Here is a 26,229-nt window from a genome sequence, read left to right as displayed (position 1 = left end):
CAGCTCCAATCAATGACCAGCTAGTTACAGTGCTGGACACCCTATGCCAAAAGTCTAGCAAGACAGGAACACAATCCCACCCATTAAGAGAAAGCCTGCCTAAAATCATAATAAGGTCACAGACACACCAAAACACAACACCGGAGGCAGTCCTGCCCAACAGATGGAAAAGATCCAGCCTCATCCACCAGAACACGGGCACTAGTCCCCCCAACCAGGAAGCCTACACACCCACTGAACCAATCTTAGCCTCTGGGGGCAGACACCAAAAACAACGGGAACTGTGAACCTGCAGCCTGAGGAAAGGAGACCACAAACACAGTAAATTAAGCAAAAGGAGATGACAGAGAAACACACAGCAGATGAAGGAGCAAGGCAAAAATCTACCATACCAAACAAAGGAAGAGGAAATAGGCAGCCTACCTGGAAAAGAATTCAGAATAATGATAGTAAAGATGATCCAAAATCTTGGAAATAGAATGGAGAAAATAAAAGAAACGTTTAGCAAGGACTTAGAAGAACTAAAGAGCAGACAAACAATGATGAACAGCATAATAAATGAAATTAAAACTTCTCTAGAATGAATCAATAGCAGAATAACAGAGGCAGAAGAACAGATAAGTAACCTGGAAGATAAAATAGTGGAAATAGCTACTGCAGAGCAGAATACAGAAAAATGTATGAAAACAATTGAGGACGGTCTCAGAGACCTCTGGGACAACATTAAATATACCAACATTAGAATTATAGGAGTCTCAGAAGAAGAAGAGAAAAAGAAAGGGACTGAGAAAATATTTGAAGAGATTATAATTGAAAATTTCCCTAATATGGGAAATGAAATAGTCAATCAAGTCGAGGAAGCACAGAGAGTCCTATATGGGATAAAAACAAGGAGAAATGTGCCAAGGCACACATTAATCAAACAATCAAAATTTAAATAGAAAGAAAAAATATTAAAAGTAGCAAGGGAAAAATAATAACATTCAAGGAAATCTCCATGAGGTTAACAGCTGATCTTTCAGCAAAAAGTCTACCACTGAGAAGGGAGTGGCAGGACATGTTTAAAGTGATAAAAGGGAAAAACCTACAAAACACACTACTCTAATGAGCAAGGATCTCATTCAGACTTGGTGGAGAAATTAAAACATTTACAGACAAACAAAAGCTAAGAGAGTTCAGCACCAGCAAACCAGCTTTACAACAAATGCTAAAGGAACTTTTCTAGGAAGGAAACACAAGAGAAGGAAAGGACCTACAATAACAAACCCAAAACAATTAAGAAAATGGGAATAGGAACATACATATTGATAATTAACTTAAATGTAAATGGATTAAATATTCCAACCAAAAGACATAGACTGGCTGAATGGATACCAGAACAAGACCCGTATATATGCTGTCTACAAGAGACCCACTTCAGACCTAGGGAAACAGACAGACTGAAAGTGAGGGGATGGAAAAAGATAAATCATGCAAATGGAAATCAAAAGTAAGCTGCAGTAGCAATTCTCATATCAGACAAAACAGACTTTAAAATAAAGACAATTACAAGAGACAAAGAAAGACACTGCATAATGATCAAGGGATCAATCCAAGGAGAAGATATAACAATTGTAAATATTTATGCACCCAACATAGGAGCACCTCAATACATAAGGCAAATGCTAACAGCCATAAAAGGGGAAATCAACAGTAACACAATCAGAGTAGGGGATTTTAACCCCCCAATTTCACCAAAAGACAGATAATCCAAAATGAAAATAAATAAGGAAACACAAGCTTTAAATGATACATTAAACAAGATGGACTAAAATGATATTTATAAGACATTCCATCCAAAAACAACAGAATATACTTTCTTCTCAAGTGCTCATGGAACATTCTCCAGGACAGATCATACATTGGATCACAAATAAAGCCTTCATAAATTTAAGAAAATTGAAATCGTATCAAGTATCTTTTTTGATCACAACGTTATGAGATTAGATATCAATTACATGAAAATATCTATTAAAAATACAAACACATGTAGGATAAATAGTACACTACTTAATAACTAAGAGATCACTGAAGAAATCAAACAGGAAATCAAAAAATACCTAGAAACAAATGAAAATGAAAACACGATGACCCAAAACCTATAGGATGCAGAAAAGCAGTTCTAAGAGGGAAGAATATATCAATACAATCCTACATTAAGAAACAAAAAACAACTCAAATAAACAACCGACTCTTACACCTAAAGCAATTAGAGAAAGAAAAAAAAAAACCCAAGGTTAGCCAAAGGAAAAAAATCATAAAGATTAGATCAGAAATAAATGAAAAAGAAATGAAGGAAATGATAGCAAAGGTCAATAAAACTAAAAGCTGGTTCTTTGAGAACATAAACAAAATTGATAAACCATTAGCTAGATTTATCAAGAAAAAAAGGGAGAAGACTCAAGTCAATAGAATTAGAATGAAAAAGGATAAGTAACAACTGACATTGCAGAAATACAAAGGATCATGAGATATTACTACAAGCAACTCTATGCCAATAAAATGAACAACCTGGAAGAAATGGACAAATTCTTAGAAAAGCACAACTTTCTGAGACTGAACCAGGAAGAAATAGAAAACATAAACAGGCCAAACACAAGCACCAGATTTGAAACTGTGATTAAAATTCTTCCAATAAACAAAAGCCCAGGACCAGTTGGCTTCACAGGTGAATTCTATCAAACATTTAGAGAAGAGCTAACACCTATCCTTCTCAAATTCTTCCAAAATACAGCAGAAGGAGGAACACTCCCAAACTCATTCTACAAGGCCACCATCACCTTGATACCAAAACCAGACAAAGATGTCACAAAGAAAGAAAACTAAAGGCCAATATCACTGATGAACATAGATGCAAAAATCCTCAACAAAATACTAGCAAACAGAATCCAACAGCACATTAAAAGAATCATGCACCATGATCAAGTGGAGTTTATCCCAGGAATGCAAGGATTCTTCAGTATACTCAAATCAATCAATATGATACACCATATTAACAAATTGGAGGATAAAAACCATATGATCATCTCAATAGCTGCAGAAAAAGCTTTCAACAAAATTCAACACCCATTTATGATGAAAACTCTTCAGAGAGTAGGCATAGAGGGAAGTTTCCTAAACATAATAAAGGCCATATATGACAAACCCACAGCCATCATCGTCCTCAGTGGTGAAAAATTGAAACCATTTCCACTAAGGTCAGGAACAAGACAAGGTTGCCCACTCTCACCACTCTTATTTAACATAGTTTTGGAAGTTATAGCCACAGCAATCAGGGAAGAAAAAGAAATAAAAGGAATCCAAATCGGAAAAGAAGTAAAGCTGTCACTGTTTGCAGATGACATGATACTATACATAGAGAATCCTAAAGATGCTACCAGAAAACTACTTGAGCTAATCAATGAATTTGGTAAAGTAGCAGGATACAAAATATATGCACAGAAATCTCTTGTGTTCTTATACACTAACGATGAAAAATTGAAAGTGAAATTAAGTAAACACTCCTATTTACCACTGAAACAATAAGCATAAAATACCTAGGAATAAAACTACCTAAGGAGACAAAAAACCTGTATGCAGAAAACTATAAGACACTGATGAAAGAAATTAAAGATGATAAAAACAGATGGAGAGATATACAATATTCTTGGATTGGTAGAGTCAACATTGTGAAAATGACTCTACCACCCAAAGCAATCTACAGATTGAATGCAATCCGTATCAAACTATTACTGGCATTTTTCACAGAACTAGAACAAAAAATTTCACAATTTGTATGGAAACACAAGAGACCCCGAATAGTGACAGCAATCTTGAGAAAGGAAAACGGAGCTGGAGGAATCAGGCTCCTGGACTTCAGACTGTACTACAATGCTATAGTAATCAAGACAGTATGGTACTGATGCAAAAGCAGTAATATAGATCAATGGAATAGGATAGAAAGCCCAGAGATGACCCACGCACATATGGTCACCTTAACTTTGATAAAGGAAGCAAGAATATACAATGGAGAAAAGACAGCCTGTTCAATAAGTGGTTCTGGGAAAACTGGACAGGTACATGTAAAAGAATGAAATTAGAACACTCTCTAACACCATACACAAAAATAAGCTCCAAGTGGATTAAATACCAAAATGTAAGATCAGACACTATCAAACTCTTAGAGGAAAACATAGGCAGAACACTCTATGACATAAATCACAGCAAGATCCTTTTTTACCCCCCTCCTAGAGAAATGGAAATAAAAACAAAAATAAACAAATGGGACCTAATGAAACTTAAAAGCTTTTTCACAGCAAAGGAAACCATAAACAAGATGAAAAGACAGCCCTCTGAATGGAGAAAATAATTGCAAATGAAGCAACTGACAAAGGATTAATCTCCAAAATTTACAAGCAGCTCAATATCAAAAAAACAAACAACCCAACCCAAAAATGGGCAGAAGACCTAAATAGACATTTCTCCAAGAAGAAACATAGATTCCCAACAAGCACATAAAAGAATGCTCAACATCATTAATCATTAGAGAAATACAAATCAAAACTACAATGAGATGTCATCTCACATCAGTCAGAATGGCCATCATCAAAAAATCTACAAACAATAAATGCTGGAGCGGGTGTTTGGAAAAGGGAAACCTCTTGCACTGTTGGTGGGAATGTAAACTGATACAGCCAATATGGAGAACAGTATGGAGGTTCCTTAAAAAACTAAAAGTAGAACTACCATACGACCCAGCAATCCCACTACTGGACATATACCCTGAGAAAACCATAATTCAAGAAGAGTCATGTACCACAATATTCATTGCATCTCTATTTACAATAGCCAGGACATGGAAGCAACCTAAGTGTCCATCAACAGATGAATGGATAAAGAAGATGTGGCACATATATACAATGGAATATTACTCACCATAAAAAGAAAGGAAATTGAGTTATTTGTAGTGTGGTGGATGGACTTAGAGTCTGTCATACAGAGTGAAGTAAGCCAGAAAGAGAAAAAATAATACCATATGCTAACACATATATATGGAATCTAAAAAAAAATGATCATGAAGAACCTAGGGGCAGGAAGGGAATAAAGACATAGACCTACTAGAGAATGGACTTGAGGACACAGAGAAGGGGAAGGGTAAGCTGGGACAAAGTGAGAGAGTGGCATGGACATATATACACTACCAAATATAAAACCGATAGCTAGTAAGAAGCAGCTACGTAGCACAGGGAGATGAGCTCCGTGCTTCGTGACCACCTAGAGGTGTGGGATAGGGAGGGTGGGAGGGATGGATATGCAAGAGTTAAGAGATATGGGGATATATGTATATGTATAGCTGAATCACTCTCTTATAAAGCAGAAACTAACACACCATTATAAAGCAATTATACTCCAATAAAGATGTTAAAAAATAAGAAAAAGACACAGATCCACTGTGCACTCCAATGACTGGGAATTAATCAGAATATTAGAGAGTATACCCCCCGCACACACACCCTATTACCACACAAATAATCCTCCATTAACAATAACAGTAGATTACAAGTAAGAGAGATGCTGGAGACATATTCTCTCTAAGGAATTGCACAACGCAAAGAGCCAAAGCCAAGAAGGAAGACAAGTGAAAGCCTCTATAAGAATTTGAACACTCTGGCATCCCTGGATACAACAAACTTCAAATACAGCCTAAATCCTGGTCAGCTCAACATAAATCCTCACTATCTACTGTTGTGTACAATATGTCCACCTATCAACAAAAACTTATAAGACATACCAAAAACACAGTCTGATGAGACAAAGCAATCATCAGAATCAGACTTAGATGTGACACAGAAGTTAGAATTGTCAGAAAAGGAATTTAAAGTAACTATCACTAATATATTAAAAGCTTTAATGGAAGAGGTAGTGAATATGCAAGACCAGATAGGTAAAGTCAACAGAGATAAGGAAACTATAACAAAGAATCAAAAGGAAATGCTAGAAATCTAAAAGAAAGTAACAGATATAAGGAATTCCTTTGATTCCTTCAGTGCACTTGAAGATAGATCAATAGAAATTACCTAAACTGAAATGCCCATTAAGAGAATAAAGATTTAAAATAAAAAACAGAATAGAATATCCAAGAACTGTGAAGCAATATCAAATTGTGTAACATACACATGGCTGAGCTACCAGAAGGAGAAGAAAGGGAGAACAAAACAGAAATATTTGAGGAAATAATGACTAAAAGTTTTCCAAAATTAGTTAGAGATACCAAACAACAGATCCAAGAAACTCAGAAACACCTATCAGGATAAATACCAAACATACATGCACACACACATATACAAACTGCCAAAAACCCAGGAAAAAGATAAAATCTTGAAGGCAAGTCAAAGTGGGAAAAAAAAAAAAAACTCCTTACATACAGAGGAGAAGTATAAGAAATACGAAAGTACAAGTTTTGTATACGTGGATGGTTGGTTTGTCCCTAAATATTTGAGGTGCCACATAATACTATAACTTTGGCACTTTTTAAAAGCAAGAACTAGAAACACCTCATAGTCATTATTACTCTAAGTTATGACTGATATGTTTAATTGAGCAGCAGGTCTCAGGCAATGGACTGCAATAGTAGGACCATGTATCCATCGCTCTTCAAGTTCAAAATGTTCACTTACTTTTTAGTGCTTCAATTGACCCTCACCTATTGATGGCATTATCTATATGCTTTATTTTCCAACTAAAATATTGTTCTTAAACCATGAGTCACATAGTTCCTAAGCGAAGGTCTAGAGGAAACTCATTGAGGAATAGAGGGTTCTTTTTATGACTATTATGAAACTTTAGGAGGTCTTCAGAAATTCAGTAACAATAGAATGCATACTCCTTCTGATATTCAATATAGGATAGAGCTGGGACTGGCTGTGTTTGTCAGAAAACAGGAGAGAACACAGATTCAGTTGCTTTGTAACTATCTGTACCATTCCAGTTAAATAAGCTAGCTTGGAATATGGCAGTAGCTTAGGACCTGTTTATGCAATTATACTTACAGGTTTTCTTGATGTTGAAATTTGCTTACAGCTCATTGCATCTCTACTTTGTGATCTAAACATCTTCCCTTTTTGAGAGTGTTTCTGTAAGTTTTCTACAGGATGAGTGGGAGCAATGAAGTTTATACCTGAGCAACATCTGTCCCATGAAAAAGGTGGCATCCACAAACTCTTCATCTGTCATTTAAGTTACAAATGAGCAAAGTGAAAGTTAAGTTTTGGGTCTTATCCTTGAAAAGTCTTTTTTTTTTTACATCTTTATTGGAGTATAATTGCTTTACAATGGTGTGTTAGTTTCTGCTTTATAATAAAGTGAATCAATTATACATATACATATGTTCCCATATCTCTTCCCTCTTGCATCTCCCTCCCTCCCACTCTCCCTATTCCACCCCTCTAGGTGAGCACAAAGCACCCTGCTGATCTCCCTGTACTATGCAGCTGCTTCCCACTAGTTATCTATCCTACGTTTGGTAGTGTATATATGTCCATGCCACTCTGTCACTTTGTCACAGCTTACCCTTCCCCCTCCCTGTATCCTCAAGTCCATTCTCTAGTAGGTCTGTGTCTTTATTCCCATCTTACCCCTAGGTTCTTCATGACATTTTTTTTCCTTCGATTCCATATACATGTGTTAGCATACGGTATTTGTCTTTATCCTTCTGACTTACTTAACTTTGTATGACAGACTCTAGGTCCATCCACCTCACTACAAATAACTCAATTTTGTTTCTTTTTATGGCTGAGTAATATTCCATTGTATATATGTGCCACATCTTCTTCATCCATTCATCCGAAGATGGACATTTAGGTTGCTTCCATCTCCTAGCTATTGTAAATAGAGCTGCAATGAACGTTGTGGTACATGACTCTTTTTGAATTATGGTTTTCTCAGGGTATATGCCCAGTAGTGGGATTGCTGGGTCATATGGTAGTTCTATTTGTAGTTTTTTAAGGAACCTCCATACTGTTCTCCATAGTGGCTGCACCAATTCACATACCCACTAGCAGTGCAGGAGTGTTCCCTTTTCTAGACACCCTCTCCAGCATTTACTGTTTCTAGATTCTTTGATGATGGCAATTCTGACTGGTGTGACATCATATCTCATTGTAGTTTGTTTCTTGTATTTTTTTGTGTGTGTGGTACATGGGCCTCTCACTGTTGTGGCCTCTCCCGTTGCGGAGCACAGCCTCCAGACACACAGGAGCAGTGGCCATGGGTCATGGGCTCAGCCACTCCACAGCGTGTGGGATCATCCGGGACTCGGGAATGAACCCGTGTCCACTGCATCAGCAGGCGGACTCTCAACCACTGCGCCACCAGGGAAGCCCCTCATTGTAGTTTTGATTTGCATTTCTCTAATGAGTAAAGATGTTGAGCATCCTTTCATGTGTTTGGTGGCAACCTGTATATCTTCTTTGGAGAAATGTCTATTTACGCCTTCTGCCCATTTTTGGATTGGGTTGTTTGTTTTTTTGTTATTGAGCTGGATGAGCTGCTTGTAAATTTTGGAGATTAATCCTTTGTCAGTTGCTTCATTAGCAAATATTTTCTCCCATTCTGAGGGTTGTCTTTTGGTCTTGTTTATGGTTTCCTTTGCTGTGCAACAGCTTTTAAGTTTCATTAGGTCCCATTTGTTTATTTTTCTTTTTATTTCCATTTCTCTAGGAGGTGGGTCAAATAAGGATCTTGCTGTGATTTATGCCATAGAGTGTTCTGCCTATGTTTTCCTCTAAGAGTTTGATAGTGTCTGGCCTTACATTTACGTCTTTAATCCATTTTGAGTTTTTCTTTGTGTATGGTGTTAGGGAGTGTTCTAATTTCATACTTTTACATGTACCTGTCCAGTTTTCCCAGTAGCACTTATTGAAGAGGCCGTCCTTTCTCCACTGTACATTCCTGCCTCCTTTATCAAAGATAAGGTGACCATATGTTTGTGGGTTATCTCTGGGCTTTCTATCCTGTTCCACTGATCTATATTTCTGTTTTTGTGCCAGTACCATACTGTCTTGATTATTGTAGCTTTGTAGTATAGTCTGAAGTCAGGGAGCCTGATTCCTCTGGCTCTGTTTTTCGTTCTCCAGATTGTTTTGGCTATTCGGGGTCTTTTGTGTTTCCATACTAATTGTGAAACTTTTTGTTTTAGTTCTGTGAAAAATGCCAGTGGTAGTTTGATAGGGATTGCATTGAGTCTGCAGATTGCTTTGCGTAGTAGAGTCATTTTCACAATGTTGATTCTTCCAATCCAAGAACATGGTACATCTCTCCATCTATTTGTATCATCTTTAATTTCTTTCATCAGTGTCTTATAGTTTTATGCATTTTTCATCATTAGTATATAGGAATGCATGAGATTTCTGTGCATTAATTTTGTATCCTGCTACTTTACCAAATTCATTGATTAGATCTAGTAGCTTTCTGTTAGGATCTTTAGGATTCTCTATGTATAGTATCATGTCATATGCAAACAGTGACAGCTTTACTTCTTCTTTTCCAATTTGGATTCCTTGTATTTCCTTTTCTTCTCTGATTGCTGTGGCTAAAACTTCCAAAACTATTTTGAATAAGAGTGGTGAGAGTGGGCAACCTTGTCTTGTTCCTGAAATTAGTGAAAATGGTTTCAGTTTTTCACCACTGAGGATGATGTTGGCTGTGAGTTTGTCATATATGACCTTTATTATGTTGAGGAAAGTTCCCTCTATGCCTACTTTCTGCAGGGTTCTTTTCATAAATGGGTGTTGAATTTTGTTGATAGCTTTCCCTGCATCTATTGAGATGATCATATGGTTTTTCTCCTTCAACTTGTTAAAATGGTGTATCATGTTGATTGATTGGTGTATATTGAAGAATCCTTGCATTCTTGGAATAAACCCCACTTGCTCGTGGTGTATGATCCTTTTAATGTGCTGTTGGATTCTGGTTGCTAGTATTTTGTTGAGGATTTCTGCATCTATGCTCATCAGTGATATTGGCCTGTAGTTTTCTTTATTTGTGACATCTTTTTCTGGTTTTGGTATCAGGGTGATGGTGGCCTCGTAGAATGAGTTTGGGAGTGCTCCACCCTGTGCTATATTTTGGAAGAGTTTGAGAAGGATAGATGTTAGCTCTTCTCTAAATGTTTGATAGAATTCGCCTGTGAAGCCAAGTGGTCCTGGGCTTTTGTTTGTTGGAAGATTTTTATTCACAGTTTCAATTTCGGTGCTTGTGATTGGTCTGTTCATATTTTCTATTTCTTCCTGATTCTGTCTTGGCAGTTTGTGCATTTCTATGAATTTGTCCATTTCTTCCAGGTTGTCCATTTTATTGGCATATACTTGCTTGTAGTAATCTCTCATGATCTTTTGTATTTCTGCAGTGTCAGTTGTTACTTCTTTTTCATTTCCAATTCTATTCATTTGAGTCTTCTCCCTTTTTTTCTTGATGAGTCTGGCTAATGGTTTATCAATTTTGTTTCTCTTCTCAAAGAACCAGCTTTTAGTTTTATTGATCTTTGCTATCATTTCCTTCATTTCTTTTTCATTTATTTCTGATCTGATCTTTAGGATTCCTTTCCTTCTGTTAACTTTGGGGTTATTTTTGTTCTTCTTTCTCTTCTTGCTTTAGGTGCAAGGTAAGGTTGTTTATTTGAGTTGTTTCCTGTTTCTTAAGGTAGGATTGTATTGCTATATTCTTCCCTCTTAGAACTGCTTTTGCTGCATTCCATAGGTTTTGGGTCATCATGTCTCCATTGTCATTAGTTTCTAGGTATTTTTTCATTTTCTCTTTGATTTCTTCAGTGATCACTTCGTTATTAAGTAGTGTATTGTTTAGCCTCCATGTGTTTGTATTTTTTACAGATCTTTCCCTGTAATTGATATCTAGTCTCATAGTGTCTTGTTTGAATAAGATATGATATGATTTCAATTTTCTTAAATTTACCAAGGCTTGATTTGTGATGCAAGATATGATCTACCCTGGAGAATATTCCATGAGCACTTGAGAAAAATGTGTATTCTGTTGTTTTTGCATTGAATGTCCTATAAATATCATTTAAGTCCATTTTGTTTAATGTACCATTTAAAGCTTGTGTTTCCTTATTTATTTTCATTTTGGATGATCTGTCCATTCGTGAAAGTGGGGTCTTCAAGTCCCCTACTATGAATGTGTTACTGTCAGGTTCCCCTTTTATGGCTGCTAGTATTTGCCTTATGTATTGAGGTGCTCCTATGTTGGGTGCATAAATATTTACAATTGTTATATCTTCTTCTTGGATCAATCCCTTGATCATTATGTAGTGTCCTTCTTTGTCTCTTGTAAGAGTCTTTATTTTAAAGTCTATTTTGTCTGATATGAGAATTGCTACTCCAGCTTTCTTTTGGTTTCCATTTGTATGGAATATATTTTCCATCCCCTCATTTTCAGTCTTTATGTGTCCCTAGGTCTGAAGTGGGTCTCTTGTAGACAGCATATATATAGGTCTTGTTTTTGTATCTATTCAGCCAGTCTATGTCTTTTGGTGGGAGCATTTAATCCATTTACATTTAAGTTAATTATCGATATGTATGTTCCTATTCCCATTTTCTTAATTGTTTTGGGTTTATTATTGTAGCACTTTTCCTTCTCTTGTGTTTCTTGTGTAGAGAAGTTCCTTTAGCATTTGTTGTAAAGCTGGTTTGTTGGTGCTGAACTCTCTCAACTTTTGCTTTTCTGTAAACGTTTTAATTTCTCCATCAAATCTGAATGAGATCCTTGCTGGGTAGAGTAATCTTGGTTGTAGGTTTTTCTCCTTCATCACTTTAAATATGTCCTGCCTGTCCCCTCTGGCTTGCAGAGTTTCTGCTGAAAGATCAGCTCTTAACCTTATGGGGATTCCCTTGTGTGTTATTTGTTGTTTTTCCCTTGCTGTTTTTAATATGTTTTCTTTGTATTTAATTTTTGACAGTTTGATTAATATGTGTTTTGGCGTGTTTCTCCTTGGATTTATGCTGTATGGGACTCTCTGTGCTTCCTGGACTTGATTAACTATTTCCTTTCCCATGTTAGGGAACTTTTCCACTATAATCTCTTCAACAATTTTCTCAGTCCCTTTCTTTTTTCTTCTTCTGGGACCCCTATAGTGTGAATGTTGGTGCATTTAATGTTGTCCCAGAGGTCTCTGAGACTGTCCTCAGTTCTTTTTATTCTTTTTTCTTTATTCTGCTCTAAAGTAGTTATTTCCACGCTTTTATCTTCCAGGTTACTTATCCGTTCTTCTGCCTCAGTTATTTTGCTATTGATCCCTTTTAAAGTATTTTTAATTTCATTTATTGTGTTGTTCATCATTGCTAGTTTCCTCTTTAGTTCTTCTAGGTCCTTGTTAAATGTTTCTTGCATTTTCTCTATTTTATTTCCAAGATTGTGGATCATCTTTACTATCATTATTCTGAATTCTTTTTCAGGTAGACTGCCTATTTCCTCTTCATTTGTTAGGTCGGTGGGTTTTTATCTTGCTCCTACATCTGCTGTCTGCTTTTCTGTCTTCTCATTTTGTTTATCTTCCTGTGTTTGGGGTCTCCTTTTTTCAGGCTGCTGGCTCGTAGTTCCTGTTGTTTTTGATGTCTCTCTGCAGTGTCTAACGTTGGTTCAGTGGGTTGTGTAGGCTTCCTGGTGGAGGGGACTAGTGCCTGTGTTCTGGTGGATGAGGCTGGATCTTGTCTTTCTGGTGGGCAGGTCCATGTCTGGTGGTGTGTTTTGGGGTGTCTGTGACCTTATTATGATTTTAGGCAGCCTGTCTGTTAATGGGGGGTTTGTGTTCCTGTCTTGCTACTTGTTTGGCATAGGGTTTGCAGCACTGCAGCTTGCTGGTCGTTGAGTGAAACTGGGTGTTATAGTTGAGATGGAGATCTCTGGGAGATTTTCGCCATTTGATATTACATGCAGCTGGGAGGTCTCTTGTAGACCAGTGGCCTGAAGTTGGCTCTCCCACCTCAGTGGCACAGCCGTGACTCCTCACTGTAGCACCAAGAGCATTTCATCCACACGGCTCAGAATAAAAGGGAGAAAAAGTAGAAAGAAAGAAAGAGGATAAAATAAAATAAAGTTATTAAAATAAAAAATAATTATTAAGAAAAAATTTTTTCAAATGTAAAAAAAAAGAAAAACGGACAGAACCCTAGGACAAAGGGTGAAAGCAAAGCTCTACAGACAAAATCTCATACAGAAGCATACACATACACACACAAAAAGAGGAAAAGGGGAAAAAATAATAAATCTTGCTCTCAAAGTCCACCTCCTCAATTTGGTATGATTCGTTGTCTATTCTGGTGTTCCACAGATGCAGGATACATTCAAGTTGATTGTGGAGATTTAATTCGCTGCTTCTGAGGCTGCTGGGAGAGATTTCCCTTTCTCTTCTTTGTTCGCACAGCTCCTGGGGCTCAACTTTGGATTTGGCCCCGCCTGTGCGTGTAGGTCGCCTGAGTGTCTGTTCTTCACTCAGACAGGACGGTGTTAAAGGAGCAGCTGATTCGGGGGCTCTGGCTCACTCAGGCCAGGGGGGAGGGAGGGGTGCAGATGCGGGTCGATCCTGCAGTGGCAGAGGCCGGCGTGATGTACCAGCCTGAGGTGCGCCATGCATTCTCCCAGGGAAGTTGTCCCTGGATCCTGGGACCCTGGCAGTGGCAGGCTGCAGAGGCTCCCCAGAAGGGACGTGTGGATAATGCCCTGTGCTTGCACACAGGCTTCTTGGTGGCGGCGGCAGCAGCCTTAGTGTCTCACACCCGTCTCTGGGTCCGCGCTGATAGCCGTGGCTCGTGCCCGTCTCTGGAGCTCCTTTAAGCGGCGCCCTTAATCCCCTCTCCTTGCGCACCAGGAAACAAAGAGGGAAGAAAGTCTCTTTTCTCTTCAGCAGCTCCAGACTTTTCCCCGGACTCCCTCCCAGCCAGCCGTGGTGCACTAACCCCCTGCAGGCTGTGTTCATGCCACTAACCCCAGTCCTCTCCCTGTGCTCCGACCGAAGCAGAGCCTCAGCTCCCAGCCCCCGCCCACCCCAGTTGGTGAGCAGACAAGCCTCTCAGGCTGGTGCTTGCTGGTCATCACCGATTCTCTGTGTGGGAATCTCTCCGCTTTGCCCTCCACACCCCTGTTGCTGTGCTGTCCTCCGCTACTCCGAAGCTTCCCCCCTCCGCCACCCGCAGTCTCCGCCCGCGAAGGGGCTTCTAGTGTGTGGAAACCTTTCCTTCTTCACGGCTCTCTCCCACTGGTGCAGGTCCCGTCCTTATTCTTTTGTCTCTGTTTATTCTTTTTTCTTTTACCCTACCCAGTTACGTGGGGGATTTCTTGCCTTTTGGGAGGTCTGAGGTCTTCTGCCAGTGTTCAGTAGGTGTTCTGTAGGAGTTGTTCCATGTGTAGATGTATTTCTGATGTATTTGTGTGGAGGAAGGTGATCTCCGCCTCTTACTCTTCTGCCATCTTCCCCCTCTCTCTGAAAAGGCTTTTTCATTAATTTTAAGAGTTGGAAAACAACTTTTTGGAATAGATAATGGAAAAAGCAATTACTTAACAATGATATATGCACTGGTATTCACATATTTGGACATATACGACATATTAAGCAGTAAAGAAATTCCTCTGGCAGATTGATTTTCATCCTAGAGGTGAACACCGTACTTTGTTCCAGACTGAATTTATTCAGAGAACATTCACCAACCTAATATATACACGTTAGTTCTCTTGACAGGCTCCAGAGAGACCTGAGGCAGAATAAAGACAGAAATCTCAATGGAATGGCATAGAAGGCAAGAAATGCTTGAATATGTAACACAGATTTTACATATATATATACATATGTATATATATATATGTATATATATACATATATATACATATATATATATACATATGTATATATATATATATTCTTTTTCAAAGAATTCAGAAGGAGAAGTAGTTAATGAACTTGATCTTACAAAATGCAGGTTTACATAATGGAAAGATGATAAAGATGTGGGTTTACCGAAGAAAGGACACCTTCATTTAACGTATCTACCATGTGGCAGACAGTGTGTTTATATTCGCTTACTCTTCCAACTCTGTCACCAGCTGCATAACAGAACAGCCTTTTTTCCCCTCTATTGAGCAAAGCCTCATCTGAAAGATGTGGGATTTCAACTAGATCTGGGATGGTAATAGATACTCTTCTGCATACTAAGGGTAATCATATTACAGGTGTTGCCTGGAAAGCTTTGATGAGAAGGACTGTGTCCAGATCCAGTGTCTTGGTCCATTCAAGATGATATAACAAAAGTACTATAAACTGGATGGCTTATGAACAACAAAAATGTATTTCTCACAGTTCTGGAAGCTGGGAATTCCAAGATCACAGCACCAGTAGATTTGGTGTTCCGTGAGGGTTCCTGTTTCCTCACTGACAACCATCTTCTCACTGTAACCTCACACAATGGAAGGGGCAAAAGGCTCTCTTGGGCCTCTTTTATAAGGTCACTAATCCCAATCATGAGAACTCCACCCTCATGACCCAATCACCACCAAAATGCCCTACCTCCTAATACTATCATCTTGGGGGTTAGGATTTAACATATGAATTTAGGGGAGGGATGGGGAAGACACAAAAATTCAGTCCATAGCACCTAGAGAAGATAACTAAGTAGATGAGTGATGTCATTCATGGGCCCAGGAGTAACAGTACACATGACATATATTTCTAGACCCTGAATCAGATGCTCACCAAGGCCAGATGTTATTCAAAGTTTGTAACAACTGGTATGACACGGGACTGGCCAGTTGGAACAAACTATTTACCAGTCAGAATGGACTGAAAAAATGGCAGCCATTGAAAAAATGGCATGGCTGTAGCAGTGTATATGGCGGATACAACCTGACTCTAAACCAATACTCAACAACAACATTCTACAGTTACATTAATTCTCAGTGGCCTGATAAATGTTTAAGAAAGATAGTTGGAATGGTCCATTTATAAGAGGCTATACTTTTTGAAATTATGAGTCATTTTTTTTTCTTTAGAGACAGGAGACTGAAATTTGCCCCTAAGGCTGCCTTTCTTTTGATTATCAGAATGGCCTCTTTGAGGCTGTTATCTTTATACAAAGATAAGGTAAGATTCTTACTCTGAGGTGAAAAGATTGGAGACAGTAAGTAGCAAAGATATTTGCATATCAGGTTTATATATTGTCATCATTATGAGCAGAATTGCATCTCTGAAGCTTACTGTCTATTTATAGAAAGCTTGGGGTTTTGTTCTCTCTAGGAATCTCTGAGTTGTGATCATTTAGGTTCCAGATAGGGGAAATCAGCTTGGGGGGAGGGCCCTCCCAGAGAAAAAGAAGGTAGCTTGTCCCCTGAAACCTGGCAATTGGCTAGGGCTAATAAACCAAAAGGGAAACTTCTAGGGAAGAACTTGACCTATGTATTTGGGGAGAAATAGCATTTGGTACCTGGTATCCATATTATACTTTGCTGCTGTTATTAACATTGTTTCCTGCATTATAACTTCATCTGTTATCTACAAGCTTTCAATAAATTTTTCTTAAACAATAGAGCTTGGTCAGAGTTGTTTTGCTCTGGGGAATGTAGGGTTGGGTCTGTGTGCACACTTGGAATGAAGAGGTAGAAGGGAACAGCAGCACAGGGAAAGCTGATTTCTGGGTGAGAAGGAGGATATCCAGTGAAGTGGAGCAGTGGTCAGGAGCCAGGCCTGAGGGGATAAAGGACAACCAAGATGGGTGATGGGTGGGAAGAAGACTCTAGAAAAAATCTGGGCTTCCTGTCATCAAACATGAAAAATCACACTCTTAATAGGGCTTTAAAAGATAGTGTGATTCCTTAAAGACTAGAGATTCAAAGAAGTTATTTGCCTTAATATCCTCAAGTTGCTCTGTGCACAAGGTCTGGAATACAGTAGACATATTCACACTACTCACTGTTGTCACACAAGCAAGCAGAACATTGATGGAAAAGAGGCATACCATGATCTGGAGCCAGCATGTCTGGGCTCAGATCTAACCTCTGTCCTGACTCACTCTGTGATCTCAGACAAGCTTTTCCAAGTCTTGATACCTATTTCCTAGACTGTTCAATGAAGACAATTCTAGTATCTACTCTCAGGATGTTTTAGTGGGCTCCAATAATAAGCCTCAAAAAAAGTATGTAGCCCAATTTCTAGAAATTAGTAAATGTACAATAAATATTAACTGCAAGCATATATATATATATATAATATACACACACATTTATGTGTGTGTGTCTATGTATAGGTACACATACATATGTGTGTATGTGTGATGCTGAAAACTTGGCCTCTGTGCACTGGTGCTGAATCAAATCTCAGTGCCGAATCAAATCTCAGAGACAGAGTTTTGGTTGAAGTAGAAAAGAATAGCTTTATTGCTTTGCCAGGCAAAGGGGGATATAATGGGCTTATGCCTCAAAAACTGTGTCCCAACCCGGGAGGATTTGGTGAGGATTTTTATAGCAATCGTTCAAGGGTGGGGTTGATGATAAGAATCAGGGTGTGTGAAGGGCTTGTACTCCTTTAATCTGGCCTCAGGTGGTCTCCTATTGAGCTTCTTGAGGTTATCAAACTGTGACCTTCTCTGGAATGAAGAATGCTAACATCTTCCATTTGTTGGGGGTTTTAGTTCTGTAGAAGAGCTCAAAGATATTGTTATGTGTATCCCTTGAGCCAGAACCAGGACCCTGCTCCAAGCCTGCACTATTGTTTCTTGACTGCTCCTCCCTTGACTCTTCATCCCCTCCCTTCCCTGTTTGAATCTGCCCTTTGTAACTAAGAGAAGGTCATGGAGGCTGAAGCTTATTCCCTACAAACAAGAAATGGGGGACATAGAAAATCTTGCCCAGGAGCCCCATAGTGTCCTGCTCAGACATATATATATATGTGTGTGTGTGTGTGTGTGTGTGTGTGTATGCAGAGATAAACATACGTGTGTGTATGTATGCACACTGAGTTCTCCTAATAACAAAAATTCTCACTTTAAATTTTACCATATGCAATCATAATTACTATAATCAAAATAATCATCCCCTTTTGCAATTAATTTTATGTATTTATTTTATCACTATGCTGTACATTAATCTCCAGGATTTATTTATCTTATTACTGGAAGTTTATACATTTTGATCACCTTCATCCTTTTAGCTCACCCCCACCCCTCACCTCTGGCAACCACCAGTCTGTTATCTGTATCTATGAGTTCATTTTTTTTTTAGATTCCACGTATAGGTGAGATCATACAGTATTTACATTTCTCTAACTTACGTCACTCAGCATAATGCCCTCAAGTTCCATCCATATTGTTGCAAATGGCAGGATTTCCTTCTTTTTAGAGCTGAATAACATTTCACTGTGTATATATAAAACATCTTTTTTATCCAGTCATCCATCAATGGACACTTAGGTTGTTTCCATTTCTTGGCTCTTGTAAATCGTTCTGTAATGAAGATGAGGGTGCAGATACCTTTTTGAGTTAGTGTTTTTGTTTCCTTCAGATGAGTAAACCAGAAGTGGAATTGCTGGATCATATGATAGTTCTATTTTTAATTCTTTGAAGAACTGCCATACTGTTTCCATAGCCACTGCACAATTTACGTTCCCACCAGAGGTGCACAAGTTTACCCTTTTCTCCACATCCTCATCAACAGTTATCTCTTATCCTTTTGATGATAGCCATTCTCACATGTGTGAGGTGATATCTCATTGTGGTTTTCATTTGCATTTCCCTAAGATTAGTGATGTTGAGCACGTTTTCATATATCTGTTGGTCATTTGTATGTCTTCTTTGGAAATTGTCTATTCAGTTCCTCTGTCTATTTTTAATCAGATTGTTTGAGGGGTTTTGTTTGTTTGTTTTTGTTTTTGTTTTTTTTGCTATTGAGTTGTATGAGTTCTTCTGTATGTTTTGGATACTAACCTCTTATCAGATACATAATTTGCTAATATTTTCTCCCATTTAGTAGGTTACCTTCTCATTTTGTTAATGGTTTCCTTTGCTTTGCAGAAGCTTTTTAGTTTGATGTAGTCCCACTTGTTTATTTTTGCTTTTGTTGTCTTTGCTTTTGTTGTCAAATCCAAAAAATTGTTGCCAAGATCTATGTCAATAAGCTTATCACCTATGTTTTCTTCTAGAAGTTTTATGGTGTTGGGTCTTAAAATTATGTCTTTAATCCATTTTGAGTTGGTTTTTGTATATGGTGTAAGATAGGAGTCCAGTTTCACTCTTTTGCATGTGGCTGTTCAGCTTTTCCAACATGATTTATTGAAGAGATTTTCCTTTCCCCATTGTATATTCTTGGCTTGTTTGTCATAAATTAATTAATCATATACATATGGGTTTATTTCTGGGCTCTGCATTCTGTTCTATTAATCTATGCATTTGTTTTTATGCCTATTGTACTATTTTGATTACTAGAGCTTTGTAATACACTTTGAAATCAGGAAGTGTAATGCCTGCAGCTTTGTTCCTCTTCCTCAGTATTGTTTTGGCTATTTGGGATCTTCTGTTGTTCCATACAAATTTTAAAATTGTTTGTTCTATTTCTGTGAAAAATGCCATTTAGATTTTGATATGGATTGTGTCGAATCTTTAGATTGTTTTGGGTAGTATGGACAGTTTAACAATATTAATTTTTCCATCTCATGAGTACGAAGTATCTTTTCTATTTATTTGTGTTTTCTTCAATTTCTTTCATCAGTGTCTTGTGGTTTTCAGTGTACAAGTTTTTCATCTCCCTGGTTAAATTTATTCCTAGGTATTTTATTATTTTGATGCAATTGTAAATGGGATTGTTTTCACAATTTCATTTAGAGTTGCATAAATAAAAAGTAGAACTAACTATATGCTTTCATTTTAAAATTTATTAACAAATCACCTACAGAGCATGTACTGTCCTTGAAGAACTAGGGACATAGCAATGTAGAAGACAGATAAGGTCATTGTCCTCATAGAATTTACATTCTTAGTCTCATATTGAACCAGAGGAAGTGTCAATGCTAAAAACAGCAAGGACTAGTCTTGTTTAACATTCCACAAAATAAAAATTTAATTAAAAATGACATATTTAATTAACATTTTAAAGCATGTTAAAGGAAGGAACAAAAAGGAAAACCACACTGTGACCTTTTTTAGGTGAGTCAGTTTTGGGTGTAGAGGGTTAGTACCCTTGGTTGGTGATTTCTTTGGTTTTTTTACAACATTATCTACAACTCTCTGCTTAATAAAAATGATTAACAGTAACAACAGTGATAACAACTAGCAATGATCAGAGACCATTTTATTCCATGAGAGCAATAGAAGGATTTATGCTGACTTCAAGAGAAAAAATATAACTTACCCACAGAGTTTAGCTCAGGTTGCCTGGCTGAACTGCACATGCGGCAGCCAGGACAGGTTAAAAGAAGACTAAGGAAGGTATGTGCCTTGGCACCTTCTCTTTCTAGTGCACAGGCCTGCTACTGCTAGCTCAGAACAAGTTCAAGGCCAGACTTGGGCCTTGATAATGATAATAGCTCTCATTATTGAGCAAGTACATATATTAACTTATTTAATCCTTAAGACAACCCTAGGAGATAACTACTATTATTATCCCCATTGCACAGATAAGGAAGTTGAGGCAGAGAACAAAACAAATAAGGGGTGGAGTTGGGATAAGAAGTAAGCTGGCACCAGAGACTGTGTGATTAACCACCAGACAGCACTGCCTATCTCACCTCCCTCTAAACTGTTACCTTCCCAATGAAGTAACTTCCCTCAGCTTCCTACCTTCCTACTTGGTATCCTGACCAAGTACAGAAAAGTCTCCCTATTCTATCTAATAACCGTTACCCTGCCAAACCAAATGGTCTATGTTGACCATGACATAGGGGACCACTTTCTATTTAGATCAGAGGATATAACAATTTTTATTTTTAAGACTTCTGATTACAAAATAATATTTCTTCATAAAATAGTCAAAGGAGGAAAAAGTATAGTTCCATATCCTAGATATTATATGCACACACACTCATATACACATATGGGAGTTTGAGCCATTTAGCATTATAAGATATGTTACAGCAGCAGCTGTCACCCTGCCTATTAGAGTAGAAAATTAATCTACATGTATAGTTATCTTATAAACTGGGTAACCCCTTCCATGTACTTAAGCATTCAAGTCAATAAGAATACACACTGTTCATTAAGAAAATCCTTATAAGTTCAATAGGACAGGAATTAGGGAAGAAGTAGAACTGTCAAATATCATAAGCCATGACACATAAGTGATTTCCCTGTCAGTTTATTGTGGAATCTGAACTTGACATTGGCTCTATCTTTGACCCAGCTGAGCTACCCACTCCCCAAGTTCCTGTGGCTTGCTCCTAAGGGTCGGGGGTATGGTTATCTATTAATCAAGGTTCAATCAAAGAAGCAGAATATATATATATATATATATATATATATATATATATATATATATATATATATATATATATATATATTTCTTCAAGTGGTTCTGCTTCTTTGGGTCAAATACTTGTAACAAATTCATATATATAAATTTTTTTCTTATATTCATGAACATATTTTTATAGTATTCGACCAAACACAATTGTGGGAGCAGTTTTCTACACATCTAATGCTGGAGCAATGATAGGTACCAGTTCATGATGTTCACGATGGGCATCTTGGGTCACATGGTAATGTAGTGGCCTTTGGTCAATTTCAGTTTTTACTGATGCCCAGAAATAAGCCGAAAGCATTTCTCAAAAAGAGAGTGGTTATCTGCAGAGGATGGCCTGGCTTTGCTCCAAAATCCAGAGAGTATGAACTATGATTCAACTACAGAGGCCCACCAGAGGCCCTATACAGCATCCCTATCTGCCACTGACACCTCAAGCACCATCATATTTGTTGGGTCATACAGTTCGGATGGCAGAGCAGCTTGAATTAACAGCTTGGACTTTTTTCCAAAGTCTTCTCTTATTCTGAGCCCTACTCAAAGCAGGCAGCTTTTCAGGTCATGTGGTAAATGAGTTGGAGCAGTATACCTAAATATGTTATATGTTGCCTCCAAAATCAAAAAGGAAAGAGAGAAAAATTCACCAAGCATTGTGCCTCTTTCTTAGTGGTAGGAGGGGCCAGATGCAGCAACTTGTCTTTCACCATGGAAGGAATGACTCCACATGCTCCAGACTACTGATGTCCTAGAAATTTCACCAACATGGCAGACCCTTGAATTTCTGTGGTATTTATTTTCTACTCTGTGGCACACAAGTATCTTAACAATATGTCTAGAGTACTTTTTACTTTCTGCTCACCAGGTTCAAGAAACTCAGTATCATAAGTGTAATGGACCAGCACTGTGTCCCATGGAATAGAAAGGCAATCAAGGTCCCTGTGGACTGTAATCATGACAGAGCTGGAGAGCTGATATAGCCCTGAGGTAAGACAGTAAAGGCCCTGCTAGATGAAAACAAACTGCTTCCAGTGGTCTTTACTAACAGGTATAGAGAAAAAAGCATTAAACAGATTTAATAGCCACATAAGAATTACCAGGGGATGTGTTAATTTGCTCTGGAAATAAAATCACATCTGGAACACCAGCTGCAATTGAAGTCACTATCTGATTATGTTTATAGCAGTCCAATGTAATTCTCCAATATCCATCTGTCTTCTGAACAGGCCAAATATTTGAATTGCATGTGGTGGATATAACCAGCTGTACATCTTTCAAGCCCTGGATGGTAGCACTAATTTCTGAAAATGTTCAAGGAATGCAGTACTAATTTTGGTTTACTATTTTTGCAGGTAGAAGCAGTTCTAGTAGATTCCACTTGGCATTTCCTATCATAATAGCTCTCACTCCACAGGTCAGATGTGGGGATATGTCAATTGGTGAGTGTGTCCATTCCAATTATGCATCAAAAGCTAAGGAAGTAATCATAGGGTGGATGCAGGGATCCAACGGTCCCACTATGTGAGGTACTTTACCAAAATTCCATTGATCCCCTGCTTTCCATAAGCCCCTACTCTGACTGGTAGATACTAATGGACCACAGTAACATTTTGGGTCTCCAGAAATTAGTGCCAGTTTAAAGCAAGTATCCAATCATCCCTCCAAAATCTGATTATTTCCCCTTCCTCAATGTACAGTCCCCTTGGTAACTCAAGAAAGAGAGGTCCCTTTGGGGAAAGTTAGGAGAACGATTAATGGGATACATTTTTGGCAGCATAGCAGGGTCCTTCTCAAGGGGACACAGATAACAAACTGGCTCAAATATGAGAATTCATCAAGGGCTGGGAATTTAAAATGTCCAAACTTCCTTGGTGTATTGTAGAGGAAGTATCCAAGGACTTTGACAGATTGGAACGTCAGAGGGACTTGTCATGGAAGACCTGCTCAGCTATCCCCTCACTACAGCCCTTGTGAGTCCAGAGTGTACTCCCTTTCCCAAGGCCTGAATCACACCCAGTGCAATGGAGCCGCTAATGCATGTGCTGTGGCGAGTAAATCACATGAAGAGCCATGAACTTAGCCAGCTCACATAGATCCACAGTCAGACAGCAAAGTTGGGGAGCAAACCAAAGAGCCAGAGGTATGAACATTTTCATTCAGCATTCCCATGATATGTGTCTGGGGACAGAATTTTCATACATCATTAGGGATAAGGCAATCACTTTTGTGAGTTTTTATTAATGGACGGGCCTAATAAAAATTAGACCTGTGATACTGAAGCTTCTCTACTGTGTTCAGGGATTGATTTCAGCGCACAAGAGACTAGGCTCTCTCTCTCTCAAGGGAGAAAATATGGTACCTGCCTAGTAATTAAGTCTCAGTAAGACCCTTCTTTTGTGCCTTTACAAGTAGGGGATGCATATTATCTTTGCTCAGTCACAGATAACTTTCCTATCAGCAAACCTAGAAGGCCTAGAATTGACACTCTGATGCAGTGATGAGGAGAGAGATAAACAAAGTGGGACATAACTACATTCATCAAAGTCTTGTTGAAGTAAGAGCTTGAGACATGAAAGATTTAGCAATCAGAATGGACACTACAAAAAGTTGTGCATGTCTTACATATTCTATATTTTTCCCCCTATGGTATCTCTGGATTGCTTCCATGATGCCTACACGACCGCATCTCCCTCTCTCTCTCCTCACTCTACTCTTAGCCCTCTTCCATAATAATCTTTCTCAATACTCATGATTTCTCAGTTTAATACTACTTCCTGATACTTGTTTTGAATTTTCTAGTTTGTTTCTGAATACCTATTTGTCTTATTATGTATATCAGATAAGACTATTACTGGGGTTCATTTTTCCCATGAAAAGAATTCATCATCTGAGGTTCAGTTTTCTTATTATTTCCCCTCACCACCTGTCCAATTCAAAATAAAATGTTATTCACCAAAAAAAAAAAACCTTGTGGTCTTAGGGTATTTCAGATAGAGTTTGGAATCCAGTGGACTTCAGTGGATCTTGCATGATATTATTTTTAAGGCAGGAATTGCTCCGCATTATTCAGATAGAAATATGTTCTACAGCATGATTTTTCCTTTTGGGATTAACCTCGGTGTCATTCACTGAATGTTTTCCAATAAAGCATTTTTCTCTTGGAGTCTGTGAAATATCACGAGATCTTTTGCAACATTCCAGGCAGGGAGCTGCATAAACTTGAGTCTTATGTCGTATGCAACCATTTAAAAGCATAAAAATCACTCTGTGGTGATTAACACTTCTTTACATGAGTCACTGGATTTTTAACTTCAAATTGTCAATGTAGTTAATGTTGGTTTTACTTGAATTAATACTATCCTCACTCTTGTTGCTTATCTAGTGATACAAGATTATAATTATGATCAACTATGCAGAGAGAATTCTTGATCCATATAAAACCCACAGCCTGCAGAAGAACAAGCTGCTCACGTACTTGGGGAGTTTTTGAGTTAAATTATAAGTTCTTTGCCACATACTGCTTCAGTGTTAAGTTTGTGAATCTCAAGAGCAAATCTAAAGTAACTTAATCACACATCATGATTTGATTGATTCTGAAATAACACTTTTAGTCACTTGTCTGCACAGCCACTGCATTTTAAAAAGCAATTGAACAGTGTTCTCATTTCTAAAGCTAGTGACTTGACTCCAATATTCTGTGAGAAATATATTCTCAAACAGCCAACTTATCCATCTCTGAACCCAGATAAGGCTTTAAGAAGCTACTTAGTACATCTCCTTCCCTAGAGTATCTCTTTAGGATACCATTAATTTTTTTCTCTTGAGAGCACGTGATATTTATTGTAATGTTCTTATCAGAGATCCAAGTTTTATGTGTCTTTAAAGATACTAGAGAACACCCATGAATGGGGTCTTCAGATGCTCACATTTCATTTTTTGTAACTGGATTTAACACATGGTTATAATACTCTGACAAATGTAAAAAATGTATAATTATTTAAATAATTTAAATCCATTAATCTTCCTTTCATGCTAGATACAACACATTGTTAGCTGAGAACACACATACATGCAGAGCAATCTGAAAACATTCATGCATGATAGTTACCAACTCACAGGTCAATATCCTTTATCAAGCACCTGTATATGCAAAGTGCACTATGTTTGAGCTGGGAGAGATAAATTGCTTTCTAGGAAATGGATTCATAATATAAACAATGGCAGTTTCTATTATCTATCCCCTTATATTTCTCCCCACAACAAAAATAAAATTTGTTTCCACCTACTTTGCCTTAGGACAGAACATCTAACATCTCCAACCTTAGCTGTGTATTGCAATTATCTGGGGTAATTTTTAAGTCCCCTCTTCATTATATTCTTATTTTTCTTTAACTCCTTGAGCATATTTATAACAGCTATCTTAAAGTTCTTACCTATCATTTCTGAGGATGTTTATATTGACTGATTTCTCTCCTTGTTTTGGGTCACATGTTCATGCTACTTCACATGTGTAGAAATTTTTGATTGGATGTAGTCACTGTATATTTCAAATTGTTAAGTACTTAATTCAGTTGCTTTCCTTTAAGTATTAAGCTTTGTTCTGAGAGGCAGTTTTATTTGTGGATCAGTTTGATCCTTTTGAGGCTTTTTAAAAAATTTGTTGAGGCAGATGCAGACTATCGTTTACTCTGGGGCTAGTTTAGCACTATTTCTAAA

This window comes from Mesoplodon densirostris, chromosome 13 (genome assembly GCF_025265405.1).
Source record: "Mesoplodon densirostris isolate mMesDen1 chromosome 13, mMesDen1 primary haplotype, whole genome shotgun sequence".
NCBI classification, from domain to species: domain Eukaryota; kingdom Metazoa; phylum Chordata; class Mammalia; order Artiodactyla; family Ziphiidae; genus Mesoplodon; species Mesoplodon densirostris.
Note: the sequence above shows the minus strand (reverse complement) of the source record.